The sequence below is a fragment of the Artibeus jamaicensis genome, unplaced genomic scaffold (genome assembly GCF_021234435.1).
Source record: "Artibeus jamaicensis isolate MK-2021 breed Jamaican fruit bat unplaced genomic scaffold, CSHL_Jam_final contig_548, whole genome shotgun sequence".
Classification (NCBI taxonomy): Eukaryota; Metazoa; Chordata; class Mammalia; order Chiroptera; family Phyllostomidae; genus Artibeus; species Artibeus jamaicensis.
The window spans coordinates 7824373-7837999 of NW_026521883.1; positions in this window are offsets into that span (position 1 = coordinate 7824373).

Sequence of the window (13627 nt, forward strand, 5' to 3'; positions counted from 1 at the left end):
TACCCCCCACAGGTGTTTTCAGTCAGAAGTTTGAGGCTTTATTTCCCCATGCTGGGACCCTGGGTTGCTTGGTCTGTCTCACCCCCTAGTTGATACTTCCACTTTATCTGCACGAGAATGTGGGGCTGTCCAGTCCGCAATCCCCTGCCTCACCAGGTCCTCCAGCCACCACTTTGCCGTGAGTCCTCTCCTCTCAGCTGCCCACCTCCATCCCTCCTATAGGTCTGGATGAATGTTTTTTCTTTAACTCCTTGGTTGTTGGATTTCCATACAGTTTGATTTTCTGGCAATTCTGGTTATTTTGTTTGTTTGTTTTTAAGTTTGTTGTTATCCTTTTTTGCTTGTGTGAGGAGGCATGGTGTATCTCCTACACCTCCATCTTGGCCGGAAGTCTCTCAGTGTTTTTCATTTGATCCTCAAAACAATGCCTCAACTGTGATACTGTTACCAACTACTTTTTACAGGTGAGAAAACTGAAGTGCAGAATGAGTGAGACACAGGCCACATACTCAGTATACAGCAAAGTTAGACTTGGGTCCCACACAGTTTAGCTACAGAGCCCAGGCAGCATGGACTCAGTCACTCACCTTTCAGCAACAGCAGGGGTCACAGAGTGGGGTACGTTCCATATAGTGCATCAAGGATAAACCCAATTGTTTTAGGGGTGGGGAACTGGAAACAATCACCTCCTAATGTTGACTCTACTACTGTCCTAACTTTCCTTGAGTCTTGGTGATTTTGACTATAAAACACAGCTAGCAGGACAGGTGTTACTGGCTATATTAATGACTCAATGATTCTAAAGGGTCACGTAAGTGTCTAAAATGATCCCATTTGTCTGAAGAGTCAGCCTACTTTCAGTTGTCCACCACCTCAGTGGAAGAGTCATGGGAGAACAAACGGCTGTTGAGATTACTCTGCTACTTGTATTAGGGATAATTTAATTTCATATATGTTAAAGGCTGTTAATCCTAGATTTTCACTTTTCCCAGCAGATATAATGGCTCCCTTTGGCTTTCTAAACACCCTGTGAATTCCCATAATCAACTTTGCAATGATTACTCTAAAATTGTTCTGCCTGACTCTTTGTAATTTTTTTTAAAGAGAAAATTATTTTGTACTTACCATTTTATATCTCAGCAAGATTTTTATTGTGCTGTTAACCTGCCAATAATTTTGTTCTACCACTAGGGGGCACTGTTTGTTGATAGATATACTATTTATTTTTTGGTGGAGTGAGAGGGTGTTTCAGCTGAAGTCCTTTTTGTGCTGGTCTGAGTAGTTGAAACTTTGCTTCTTTCTTACTACCATTAAAATACATCCAATTATTTGAGACAAATGAACAAACAAGCAAAACCTTAGTACTAGGCAATCCAGGAGCTCAAAGTTTCAGATGCTCCATAATTAATTAGAAACTGAGCTTCATTGATTGGTACAGAAAAAAAAAAAGAAAAAGAAAATCCTTTTAAGTCTTGAATCAAACTAGAAGAAAATTCAGTTATATGGACAGCTACTTATAAATCAAAAATAGAAACATGACTATTTGTCATTTAATTTTTTCATATTGATATTATTTGATGAAATTACATTTTTATTTATCTTGTAGGATTATTATTACCAGTGGGGTATCAGTCATGGAATACAGTTATTGTGTCAGATGAATGCATTACAGGGATTATTCTTGTTTATTTTACTATATTCTTACCACACAGGTTTGAATGTAGGGAAGTGAATTCCATTTTATGTCTTAGAAAGACAGACTATGAATTCTAAAATCTTATACTTACAATAGAATATTTGTTTAAAAAGTGGAAGAAAGAATAAGGAGTGCTTAGCAATGATCCTAACTTCTAAGAAACCTTCCGAGTTTGGATAAACATAAAGTATTAAACTTTTCAACTTAACTTTTATTTAGTAAATGAAATGCGTGGTAAACTATACTTTTGTATCTGGTTCTAAAGGGAAAAGAGTGAGGTCTAAAAGTTTAAATTACATTTATACTTGAAAAGGACTGTACTTAAGATTAAGTACATTATATCTGCTTGTAATAGATTGCTATCACTGCATAACAAATCACTACAAACTTAGCAGTTTAAAACACACTCATTTATTATCTGTTTCTGGGGGTCAGACATCTGGGTGTGGCCAAATTAAGTTTTCTACTCAGCGTCTTACAAGACTGAAATGAAGGTGTTGGCTGGGCTGACCCCTTTCTGAGACTTGGGGTCTTCTTTCGAGCTCACAGGGTGGTTGGCAGAATTCACTTCCTCACAATTGAAGGACAGAGGCCCCTGTTCCTGTGCTGGCTGTTAGGCAGGGGCAGCTCTGCGCTCCTAGAGGCCACTTGTCCTGGGACCCCCTCCATATTCCTCCTCATACTTTCACCAGAATAACACAGTCCCCTCAAAGGCTCACCCAATTATGTCAGGACCACTGAGGATCATCTGTTTTAAGGTCAATTGATTTGGGAACTTAATTGCATCTGCAAAATCCCTTCACAGAGGAGTCTAGACTAGTGTTTCATTGAATAACCTGGAGGAGGTACATGTACACCAGGGCACAGGAATCTTGGGAGCCATCTCAGAATCCTGCCTACCTCTCTTAGTCTGTCCAGGCTGCTCTAACGAAATACCTCAGTAGCTTATAAACAGCAGAAATTTATTTCTCCCAGTTCTGAAAGCTGGAAGCCTGAGAGCAGGGTGACAGCATGATTGGAGGAGGGCCCTCTTCTAGGTTGCGGACTTCTTATTGTATCTTCATATGGCAGAAGGGGCTCTGGATCTCTTTGGAGCTTTTTTATAAGGCGCTGATCCTATTCATGAGGATTCCACCCTCATGACTTAAGCATCTCCCAAAGACCCCACCTACTAATACCATCCCCCAAAACTCATATGTTAGAATAGGATTTCAGCATATGAGTTTGGGGGGCACACAAACATTCAGTCCATAGCACTATCAAAATAATTTATCAAGTGTCTGAGAACAGCATAAATGATTTCTTTTTAAGATAAAAAGGAATGAGAGAACGAAGCCAGTAATCCAGATGCTATAACAGAAGTCAGCGAATGACAGATAATGCTGCCTTGGTTAGTTCAAGATAAGGGGGAGAAAACTCCACCAATACAAACCCACATTCTGTTCATCTTAAGTAGCAATGACTTGCACTGGGCCCAGAATTCACTTAGGAATCAATACATAGAGTCCAGCCCCTGTTGCTAACACAGAATCAGCTTGGCATGGGCAGTGTGTCTGGGGGTCTTACGGGTAAGAACCACCTTCTTCTGTTGTACTTCTCAGTTTCTACCTATGAGGAGTGATGCTTTATCCCCCAGTTTAGAATTCTCTCTAAAAACCCCACTGTGACAGGTGACAGGAATCCCTGGCATTTTTTGAAGATGTGGATTTTGAACATAAAATGTCATCATCACAGACGCCCTTTAGCGTGGCTGGCTGCCGTCGTCACGCCCAGGAGAGTGGTTAGGCTGCCGGCACTGCTGCCTGTCTTCCATGTGGAATTGGGATGTGGTCAGAGCTGTGACTTCTCTGACTGCAGTATTTGGGTGGGGACAAGCAGGAGGGTTTTCTTTCTATTAAATCTGACATTTTAAGTGGTATTTAACATTCTTCTGCCTAGGAGAGAGAAGGCTTGGATCTTTGATGTCTTTCATTGAAACAGTAAGACTCTCGTTATGTTTGTCATCTTAGTCTTCAAGGTCTTATCTTTTCTGACGTGGAGAACTGAAGGCATTTTGATCCTCTTCCAGTTGTACAAACAGTGTTCTTTAATCAGCTCTGGGCATCACTGTTGATCAGAGAAAAGGACTTCCTCCCTGCCAAAGCAAACAGCACCTGCCAATCTCCCTATCCAGAAGCAAGGGAGAAGGGCTGTTCTTTGAGCCTGCAGAAGACCATTACTTCAAATGTACTGGAAACCATAGAAAATAACCCGACACCCGTTGCCTCACTGATAGGTACAGAGCACGGAGGCGTTTATAGACTTAATAGCAAGGCCATGGACCCCTGCACCCGCCGAACGTTTATTTATTTATGACTAGTGTGATATTCATGGTATTGAAAACATGGTGTTTCATTTCTACCCGTGTTAGGTTTATCATCTTAGTGAAAATGTAAAAAGGATAAATGCTTCCTACCCTTCAGGACAGCACAGATGGAACTGGAGGGTATTATGCTAAGTGAAATAAGCCAGGCGGTGAAAGACAAATACTGTATGATCTCTCCTACAAGTGGAACCTAATCAACAAAACAAGCAAGCAAAATAGAACCAGAGACATTGAAATAAAGAACAAAGTGGCAGTGACCAGAGGGGAGGAGGGAGGACAATAATGGAGGAAAGTAGACAAGGCGAGGGAGGGTTGAATGTGGGAATGGGGGTGGGAAGGGCAGAGGAGAGTGATGGGGGAAAATGGGGACATGTGTAATTGAACAACAATTTAAAGAGGCTAAATGCTTAAACAGGAGGTAGAAGTGTATTGTTAATCATAATGTTAAGTAATACTGAGCAGGCTGTAATAAACCACACTTTTCTCTTTCAAGCCACTTGTTTTAAGCTTTCTTCAATTTTAGAAGAATAGGGGGTATACGTATTTAAATGTATGTGAGATAGATACCTTATATACAATATATACATATATCACATATATCTAAAATTACTTATGTTTGGCTGGGTTATACTGCAGTAACAAACAGCCCCCCAATCGCAGTGATTTAAAAGAATAAAGACTTACTTCCTGTTCATGTCATATGACCCTCTGCTCTGTGTCACCCTTACTAAGAGACCTAGCCTGATAGACGATCCCTGTCAGTGCTTCTGCAATTGCTTGGCAGGGGAAAAGAATGAGACAAATTGTGTACTTGTTCTTAAAGCTTCCGTGACACCAGTGACTTCCACTCACACACCACTAGCCAAAGCAAGTCACTTGCTTCACACCAAGTTCAAGGGCAGAGAGAGAGAGCCAGAAATATTTGGTGAACAGACCTAATTACATACAGAAACACACACACATTTTATATTTCTTAAATATTTTATTTTTATCTCTAGAGAGAGGGGAAGGAACATTGACATGAGAGAGGAGCATCAGTCGATGGCCCCGATGGACCTGGCCCACAACACAAGCATGTGTCTGGGAATCAAACCAGCAAACCGTTAGATTCACAGGCCAGTGCTCAATCCACTGAGCCACACCAGCCAGGACACAAAAGCACACACACACACACATTTTAGTGTATAGATTGAAAAGGGGGAAATAACTTCAGTTGATGAAGAGAATCAGCTTTGATTTACTATTGTAATATTGTTGCATCAGTAAATTTGGAATCAGTGAAAACAATGACGTAGTCTATGTTCATAGGATATACTACAGTAAGTGAGAAGGAAGGCAGATCTTCACATACAGATGTACAAATGTCCCCCAGAAATACTGAATTTTTAAAATGCAAGTAGCAGAATGCCATGATCTCATTTATTTTAAGAGATACAAAATATATAACTATGTTTATGTGCATAGGTGTGTGTTTGAGTGTGTACCTGTGCCAATCTTAGAAAAGCCTACTTATTACATCCTTTTCACTTTTACTCTTTTAATTGATTATAACTACTTACTTATGTATTACTTGTATTAGTCTCCCAGGGCTGCCTTCACAAATGACCACGCATATGGTGAAACAGACATTGACTCTTTCAGACTTCTGGAGGCCAGGGCCAAAATCTGCCACGGCCGTGCTCCCTTCGAAGACTCCAGGGGAGAATCCATTCCTTGCCTCTTCTTGTCACTGGTGGCCATGACATCCCTTACTTTGTAGCCACATCGCTTCAATCTCTGCCTCCATGGTCACATTGCTTCCTACTTCTCTGTGTGTCCCTTATGTGTGCCTCTTATAAGGACATTTGTCATTGGATTTAGGACCCACCTAGATAATGCATGATGATCTTCTCATCTCAAGATACTTTAAAAATATATATCTATTTGTTTATTTTTAGAGAGAAGTGAAGGGAGAGAGAAAGAGAGATTGAGAAACATCAATGTGTGTTTGCCTCTCACTCACCCCCTCCTGGGGACCTGGCCCGCAACCCAGGCATGTGTCCTCACTGGGAATCAGACCGGTGACCCTTTAGCTTCCAGGCTGATACTCAGTTCGCTGAGCCACACCAGCCAGGGCTCCAGATTCTTAAGATTCTTTTTCCAAATGAAGTCTCATTCACAGATTTCAGAGACTAGGACATAAATTTTTTGATGGTGTGGGTCGGGGGTAGGGGAAGTGGAGGGCATCATTCAACCCACTTCACTATGTAATGTGAAAAAAATTAGGAAAATAAAAGGTTGAAAAAAAGAATCACTATTAATAATGATAAATTATAGGAGGAAAGAATTTCCAAATTTTCTCTAGGGAACCTAGGTAACATTAATGATCAGAAAAACAAAACAAAAAAACCCCAAAAGAATAGAGCAATAATAACAACTACTACAACAAAATCAAAACATGAGTAGGTCCTAATTTACTCATACTCTATTAACAAGTGACCCTGACACTCAGAACAGTGGAAAGGTCATGCCCTCAACTCAGTGACAGGGTCAGGTCAGGGGCTGAGATTTAGGGGCCTTGCAGCAGCCTTGGGTTCTTAGACAGAACCCTAGAGACATTAGCCTTCTCTCATGTGAGATAGAGCCTCCACCCGGGACGAGTGCCCAGGAAGAGTCCCTCACCTTGCCAGAAGAGAGGAAATACTTCCCTGGTTTTGACTTGCAGAAATTAAAATGCTCTTTTCCAAAGAAGCAATATTATTGAGCAGAGGTTGCAAGCATGGACCAATGTCAGCCCACTGATGAGTCTTGTTTCATCCGCACCATGTATAAAATTTTTTCAAATTAGTTGCCAAATATTTTCCCATAAAATTTTGGGTTTTGGCTTCTCCTGATCTGCTGCATTGGGTCTGCATTCTCCCATGGCAGCTGTCCACTGGAGCTGGGGAGTAGCTGTTTGCTGATGAACAGCACATGCGCAGCACAGTCTCTATCGTTTTGCATTTTCCCAACCTGACTCACCTCATTTACATTGCCCACCTGGCCACTATAGGCATTTGAGTTTGCAAACCCCTGATGAGTAGAATAAAAGTCACTTTGTGGCAATCTAGCGCAGTACATTAGGGGTTAAGTGGGCTTGTGCGTACTCTTGCTTCCAGGAAAAAATGCATTCTAAGTTCCAAATAGCCAACAAATGAACCTGAAGCATGCAACCAGTTCATAAATCGGTGACTCCTCTACAGTGATGTTTTATAGTCTGCCTAAACAAGTAATGGAAAATGCATACCCATATATGCACTCATATCAGAAATTCAATTCCACAGGCTATTTGGGAACGAAGTTTCAAAATTCTGCTGAGGATGATTATGTCGTCCGTCTGAGCCTGTGTGTAGGCGGGCATGTGTGCACCCATGGGGACACAAATGTGTTTTCACTCCACCTGGGCCAGAGCCTGTCCTCCTAACCCCAAAGGGGAGGATTAACATGTCATGAGCCAAAATTAGCCTCATCATCACTGGGCTGGAATGAGGAACCTCTGGCCCTGCAGGGGTAGCTCAGTTGGTTAGAGCATTATCCTGGTATGCCCAAGATTATGGGCACTAGCAAGAATCAATCAATGAATGCATAAATAAATGGAACAACAAATCTCTCTCTCTCTCTCAAATCAATAAATAAAAATAAAAATAACAGAAACAAAAAACTGGGGACCTCTACAGAATTTCCTCACAGGGATCTGTATGGACTCCTGGTAGGTGTTCCCAGTGAAGCTCTTGAATTTTTGAGTTGCATTCAGCTGTGGAGGTGAGAGGAAGTAGGTTTTAGGGAGCACGGCCTCAGCTGGGGCTGGGGCCTTTCGGGAAGGCAGTCCTTTTGTGTGATATCTGGAACCCATGGCTGACTTTCAAGGCTTCTGTGTAGACAAATGTTCTTAAGGTTTTTCCCTCCTCAGTTGATAAGTATTTAATGAGTACTTACTCTGTTCAGAGCACTAGGCTAGGGCACACAAAAAAATTAAGACATGGATGGTAACTTCAGTCTGATCAGAAACAAAGAAAGAGGCAAAATATCAAATAACAGCACCATGTTACATAAAACATGAGATGCCACAGGTAATGAGCCATGATTTGCCAAATGGATGTGTATTTGGAAGTGTATTGCCAAATACACTAAGTGTATTTGTAGACTAATCTAAGTAGACTCTAAGTGTACAATATATACCTTCAGGGAAGAGAAGCACCATTTCAGGCTGGGAATGGCCAATCAGCGGAGGTAATGGGTGAAACAAGTCTAATCAGAACAGAAGGCAAACCACCAAAAAGACATTTGGCAGTGGAAAAATGGAAGGTGGCTTTGCCCATGACAGAAAGGTTAAGACCACAGAATTGTGGAGGGTCTTGAATGACAGAACACCCAGTCCTGGGCTTTGTCAGGTAGGCAGTGGGGAACACAGACAGTCTGTGAGCACAGGAGTGGTATGGTCCAAGTAGCGGATTGGAAGATCAATCTGGAGGTGATGTCAGGACGATTTAGAAGAAGAAGGAAATGAGAGCAGAAGGGACCCTGGGAGGCAAGTTTCCATACAGGAAAAATAGTGTAACCTTGGAAAGGCAGAGGGGCTTGAAAAAAAGGGAGAGATTGGGGACTTAAAGGACTAGGGGGCGGACACATCATAATGCAGGGGGGAGGAGGAGCAGCAACAGCATGGTGACCCTAGGTTTGGACTGGAAACTAGGATGACAGTGTACCCATGGGCTAAAGGAGCCAAGGGTGGCAGGATGCCTATTGGGAGATGACAAGAAGAGCAGATTGATTTGAGTCCTGCTTTGAGGCCTTGATGGAGCCCCCAGATGGAGTGCTCTACTTCTGGCCTCATGTTCTTAACTGATCCGTGGTGGTTTCCACCTGTACCAATAAGTGGTTAGGACCCATTGTGGATGCTGACATTCTCTTGGTAGACCTACAAGCCCCTCCCCCACATCTCCTCCAGGTGGTGGTCATTAGTCTCATAACTAAGCAGACCACCCACCACACCATCCTTGCCTTATTAAATGTTTTATACCCGAATGACTCGAAAGATGTGCAGTAGTTACTCTATCCTGTATCTCCACCTTCAGGAAGCCCCACACTTTTGAAAGTCAACAGGCTCTTTGACTATGTTTTCAGGGTTTCCTACTCCCCACCTCTGAAGCCCTTCCTTATGCTTATTTTACATTGTTCAGAATGTGCCCCTCTTTTCAACTAGTCCCCCTTGAGGTTTATGAGCTCATGGGTGTATGGAATAATCCTGTTAAAAGAAATGCCAGCCGTGATATTATTGTGTTTCTCTTGAGGACTCACTAATTACGGCAATGCCTTCACCAGAATGGGGGGGAAGCAAAGAAATTGGCACCCACCTCTTTGGGACTGTTGCTAAATGCAAAGACAAGAATCACCAAGTGAAGCCTGTACTTAGGAACAACTGAGGATGCATCGTTTAACAGGATTCTGAATAAACCCTACCTTGTTCCTTCTTATCCTTCCCATTCCTTTGTCCTCTTCACTTTTCCGCTGTCGAGCATCAGGTGCCTCTTCTCGGCCCTTTGTGCTCCCTTCACTTCGATCTGCATCTCCCTTTGCCAACCACAACTACTCCTCACTGATATTCATTCCCCAAGCCACCCAGTCCATTACTGTGGTCGAAAGCTGAGCCTGGTGACTGGTGCCACTGTGGGAATATATAAACATGACTCTTTTTCAGGTAGCATCTATGGTGCCAGTCTTAGCCTCATTTAAAAACTATTTATATTCACAAAAGTCTATAATAGCATTTTTATTGTGTATGCCTGTGATTTGGGTGCTTTTTTCCCCCATGTCTGTTTCATGTTATCGTTCAACGCAGACTACATCCTTAAATGATAATGAAAATAGAAACACTCTTTTTAAGAGGCCATGACTGCTTTCTGTCCTTCAGTATGTTTCTGCTCCCCTGCCTGAAGGGGCTGGGTTAGTGTTTAAACCTTCTGCACCGACTCTCTCAAAACCCAAGTTCGTATCCTTGCAGCATTGACTTGGTCTTTTATTCTTCTGCAGAGAATAAACTGAATGCCAGGCAATTTAGTGTGTGGGTGTCTTTCAGATGAGACCTTAAAACCCAGAGGCTCTGTGTGGTCACTGGGGACATTGGAGTTCTTATTCGGCTGTCCTTGATCTGGGTTCCAGAACCTAGCTTGGTCCCAGATGTCGCACACTTGCCTTTGTAGAGACATATTTATTTGGGCCTGTCTTCCTTCAGATCCTGCTGTTTCCTGGCTTTCAGGATGTGACCTGCTGCTTTCACCCCATGGTTTTCCAGTGCATTAGAAAATTCAAGTAACAAAAGAGTTTGCTTCAGAGTGAAAGTGCAACAAATATAAGCTTGTTATGTGTATTCCATTATTATGAATAACTCACAAATCTATTATCATGGGTATGACTGACTTGCAATTATGGGTTATGTTTTACAGCAAGTTCTGAATGGTAGTCTCCCCTGGCTGTTCCTTAAGCCAAGCCTGGAACCCCTGGTCACATGAGAAAGGGGGGGTTTTAGAGACTCCGCCCAATCACTTCTCCCATACCTCCCCCGCCAAGCCTTGATATTTGATCTGTAATTAGTGATGTAATAATAACACCTTCCATTTGCTATATTATACCTTTTCAAAAATGCTTTACATATTCTCATGATTGATCCTCCAAAAATGCTTTTGGTATAGGCAATACAGATCTTACAGTCTGATGTCATAAGGAAACAGACAAAGCAACTTCTTACTGCAAGTCTAAGACGGGCCTGGAACAGGGAGCAGATACCCTGATTTCAAGGTGCGTGGTTTTCCTCTCGCCACTGCATTGGTAACAAACTCAGGGAAATTACTTTTACACACGGGGTGGGGCAAATGTACATTCACAGTTGTGAGTATGTGAAACACAGGGTTTATTCTTGTGTTATCATTTATTAATTATTGTATTATTTTCCATATGGATAATTGTAAACCTACTTTTCCCCCACCCTGTACAAGATTTTGCTTGATCTTATAATGACCTTAAAAGATAGGGTGAACAGGTATTATTATTTACATCTTCCAAATTGGGAAGTAGAAGCCCAGGGAAAATGAGTTACCAAGATAATATGGTACAAAACAAAAGAGGCAGGATATGACCCCCCCCAACTCTAAACCCACTGCTCCTAAGGATGTGTTGCTAGCTGATTGATGACACCACCACTCATTCAATGGCCTTGGCCCAAAACTTACACTCATCCTTGGCTCCCTTTTTTCACTTACCCTATACCTAAGCCATCAGCAAATCTTACTAAGTCTACCTTCAAAATATATTCCAGACCAACGTTTCTTGCTGCCTCCACTGCCGTCATCCCAGTCTAAGCCTTTGTTTTTCTCTCCTGGATTGCTGCAACAAGCCTATAGGACTAGCCTCCAAACATGGTCCCTGATGAACCAGGCCTCCTGGAGTCATGTGGTTCTACAATGGTGAATCTTGGATGGTCTGTGACTCGTTTTAATGAGTAGAATGTGGAAGATGTGATTCTTTGCATTTCTGGCCTAAGCATCAAGGAGGCTTTCATACTTCTGAGAGCCCTAAGCCACCTATAAGAAGTCTAACTACTCTTCTGCGGAGACTAAAGGAAGAGGCCATGTGGAGAGGCCATGTGAAGAGGGAGAGGCCCTGTGACTGCAGAGGGAGAGAGGTCCAGCAGTCTGTGCCCCAGCTCAGCCCAGCCTTTTCACTGTCCCATAAAGGTGATAGCTGTATGAGCGAGCATCGTGGACATTTCAGCCAGTTGTGCATTTGTAGGGCTGCAGCCCAAACTGGTATGTGGAGCAGAAGAACCATCCAGCTGAGCCCAGCTGACCCATAGAATCATGAGAGATAATGAAACGGTTGTTGTTTTCAGCCACTAAGTTTGGGGTTCTTCTATTATGTAGATAACCGAAGTGCCTAGGGGTCTCTCTTGCTTCCAGTCTTCCTTGCCACCAGTCTATTTTCCACACAGAAGATTTTTTAATAGTGTAGCAAAATAAACATAACATAAAACTCACCATCTTAATACTATTTTGAAGTATTCAGTTCAGCAGTGTTTAGTGTTAAGTTCACATCATTGTGCAATCTCCAGAACACTTTTTATCTTGCAAAACTGAAACAACTCCCCATTTCCTCCTCCCATCAACCTCTGGCAGCCACTTTCCTTTCTCTTTGAAGCTGACTCTTCTAGGTTCCTCATACATGTGAAATTGTACAGTTTTTGTCCTTCTGTGAATGGCTTGTTCCACTTACCATTGTGTTCTCAAGGGTCACCCATGCTGCAGCACGCGCCAGAATTTCCCTCCTTGGGTTGCTTTCAGCATTGGGCTGTTGTTAACAGTGCCACTGTGAACACAGGTGTACAAATATCTTCCGAAACTCTGCTTTCAGTTCTTTTGGCTAGACACTTAGGAGTGGAATTACTGAATCACATGGTAATTCTGTTTTTAATTAAGTGTTTTTAATTAAAAAAATTATAGATGACCTACAACATTACATTCATTTCAGGTATACACCATAGTGATTAGACATTTATGTAACTTACGAAGTGATCATCCCGATAAGTCTTGTACTCCTGATTTTTAATTTTTTGAGGGACCATCAAACACAGAAGATTTTCAGATGAATTTTGTCACTCTCTTCTCAAAACCCTCCATTGTCTTCTCATTACCTTTAGAATAATATTCAAGCCCCTGCTGGTGACCTATAACGAGTCAGCCCAGGGCCACATCACCAGTCTCATCTCCTGCCCTTCTTCTCCCTCCTCGGCTTTAGCCACTCTGAGCATTTTGTTGTTCCCTGTCACCCCAAGTGCTGTCCTACTGCAGGGATTTTGTACTTGCCATTCTCTCTGCCTGGAGTGCCCTTCCCTGGTAACGAACATGGCTTGCACTCTTACCTCATTCAGGTCTCAGTTCAAATGTCCCCTCCTTCCACAAGGCCTTCCCCCACCACCCGACTTAAAATGGTACCCTCATCATCTCTGTGTCTCTATTTTCAGTTGGTTATTCATCTACACCTGATTAGTAGGGGATTTATTTTAATGGCACACACATACAATATCATGTGCCTGGCACAGTAAACACTTTACATAGACTGACATAACTGATCTTAAGAGCACCCGTGTGAACTAGGTATTGTTATTATTCTCTCCATTTTACAGATGAGGAAAGCAAAGACACCAGAGGGTAAATAACTCCCCTAAGGTTCTGTGACTAGTAATTGACAGAGGCAGGACTGAATCCAGGCAGTCGGGATCCAGAATCTACTGTTATACTCACCTCATTATAAATGCATATGTGTAAAATGTGAATGTAACATGTATGTGCCTCTTGTTGTCTGTCTCTCTTGTTGCGTGTAAACTCCACAAGGACAGGGACGTTGTTTTGTTCACTGTGCCCCAGGGCTTAGAACAAAGGCATTACATTTGCAATAAAATGTGCTGAATGAATGAGTGAATGAACGAATGGGTTATTTGTATATTTTTGAAAAGGCTCTCAGTTGCTCTCCATATTATTTTTCCTCTCTAGCTTTAA